Source organism: Periplaneta americana, chromosome 4 (assembly GCF_040183065.1).
Source record: "Periplaneta americana isolate PAMFEO1 chromosome 4, P.americana_PAMFEO1_priV1, whole genome shotgun sequence".
In the NCBI taxonomy this organism is placed as follows: Eukaryota; Metazoa; Arthropoda; class Insecta; order Blattodea; family Blattidae; genus Periplaneta; species Periplaneta americana.
This window is the reverse complement of record NC_091120.1, coordinates 167119213-167121551: the sequence shown is the minus strand read 5'-3', so window position 1 is coordinate 167121551 and position 2339 is coordinate 167119213. Positions and strand designations below refer to the sequence as shown.

Here is a 2339-nt window from a genome sequence, read left to right as displayed (position 1 = left end):
TTTATTTTTATTATATATATGCTATGAAATTACGTGTTTCAACGTACCATAATATTATCAATATGTTGTCGGAGCCAGAAACCACTTTTGTAGCAGACCTGACAGTACCTCTGTGCTGGAAGCGGGAGTATGTTGACATTGAAGTCCGATCGCTTAGTCACGTGCAAAGACACAAGTCCCCAAGTTCCGAGCTTTGGTGATGAGGCTACTAAGAAAAGGCTCTGATAAATCCAAAGAGATTGCATATAAATAAGTAGTTCGTCCAGTAATGGAATATGGTGCTGCATGTTGGGATCCTTACAGATTAGAACATATAAGACACTGGAAAAGATTAAAAAACGGGCTCTCAAGTGTTGTTGTAATAATTCACCATTAAAATGGGACACACTCACGGGCCGGAGAACGCGAATTCGATTATGCGCAATGTTCACAAACATACAGAGGTGAGCCTGCCTAGAGAGAAATAAAAAATAGGTTGCAGCCTCCAAATTACTCTTCAAGGAACGACCACCCACATAAATTGAGGGAAAGAAGACAGAGGACGGACACTGGAAAGTTTTCTTTTCTCAATAGTACTGTCAGGGACTGGAATGCTTTACCTGCAGACTTACTAAAGGCTTTACCAATAACCAAAAATGTATTTAAAAATAGGCTTAAGGACTTTACTAATAGACGGTAGTATATTATACACACTATTTAAAGGGTGTAATTGATATCTTGTTATTTTAAGTGTTCTATCAGTGAGGAAGTGTGTTGTGTCAGTGAAGTGTATAGTGTCAGTAAAGTCTGTTGTGTAAGTGAAGTGTGTTGGTGTCAGTGAATTGGCTGTGCAGAGTATTTGAACAGTGAAATGGTTAGAAGTGTTAGTGAAATCAGGTAGAATCAGTGCAGTGAGTGAGTTGACAGCGAAATAAATGTAGTGCCGAAAGGTACTTGTGCAGGTATGAACCTGTCACACTCGTGGGTCTTAGTTCGAAATTAGGGTTAAGATACAAATTAGATTTACTTTAAATGTTATTTTAAATGAACATGCGTCATTTAATTTAGGATGCTCCTTGTTATTAATATTTTATTATTATTATTATTATTATTATTATTATTATTATTATTAATTATTGTTTTTGATTAGTTGTGTTTATTATTAATTGTCATTATTGAGTGTAATTAGTTACCGCTGCCACCGGGTATATACCCATTCGCAGTGTGAATAAATACATACACAATATATACATACATACATACATACATACATACATACATACATACATACATACATACATACATACATACATACATACATACATACATACATACATACATATTCCCGTTTTCAGTCTATTTTCTTTAACTACACTGACCATAAAAAAGGTGAATCGTATTTAATTTAAAGATTACAACTTTATGAACTTGTTCACACCTTATACACCAATTTTCAGTCAATGACCGTCATAAGTATAGCTCGGAAACTGTTACTCCGCTTCACTGTGTTATATGAACACGGATCATTCAGCTGTGCCGTAAGAAGATTGAGTTAGGGATAAATACTCTTCGTACAAATGCGTTGATTGTAAATACAGTCAGGTCAAAAATATAATACGATGTAAGAGTAATGGAAAGGGGAAAAATTCTCTCCGGCGCCGGGATTTGAACCCGGGTTTTCAGCTCTATGTGCTGATGCTTTATCCACTAAGCCACACCGGATACCACGTAGTGCAGAGGGCGGCCACTAGAGGGAACCCAAGAGTTGGAACTTAATCTGAGACGATTCTGTCCGACGCAGGGATGGTATCCGGTATGGCTTAGTGGATAAAGCATCAGCATGTAGAGCTGAAAACCCGGGTTCAAATCCCGGCGCCGGAGAGAATTTTTCTCCGTTCCATTACTCTTACTTCGTATGATGACGCAGAATATCTGCATGGAAATATCATATGTACTTTGGTACATTAAAATAATATATATGATATGCGTATTTACTTCGTGATTTAAGACGGCGCTTATTCCGTCGGATCCCGGCTAACTAGTCACTCATAACGAGTGCACCTCAGAGCACATGTGTGGACTTCGGTCCTACGTTCATAGACAACTATGACATAGTGCAGAGGGCGGCCACTAGAGAGAACCCAAGAGTTGGAGCTTAATCTGAGACGATTCTGTCCGATGCCGGGGTGGTATCCGGTGTGGCTTAGTAGATAAAGCATCAGCACGTAGAGCTGAAAACACGGGTTCAAATCCCGGCGCCGGAGAGAATTTTTCTCCGTTCCATTACTCTTACATCGTATGATGACGCAGAATATCTGCATGGAAATATCATATGTACTTCAGTACATTAAAATAATATA

At 38.4% G+C, this 2339-nt stretch overlaps 1 non-coding gene across 1 annotated transcript; it reads right to left on the bottom strand.

Moving 5' to 3' along the window:
• Nucleotides 1–1629: 1629 nt before the first annotated feature.
• TRNAY-AUA (transfer RNA tyrosine (anticodon AUA)) lies at nt 1630–1701 on the bottom strand. The gene has a single exon. It is a non-coding gene; the product is annotated as a tRNA-Tyr (tRNA).
• Nucleotides 1702–2339: the final 638 nt, after the last annotated feature.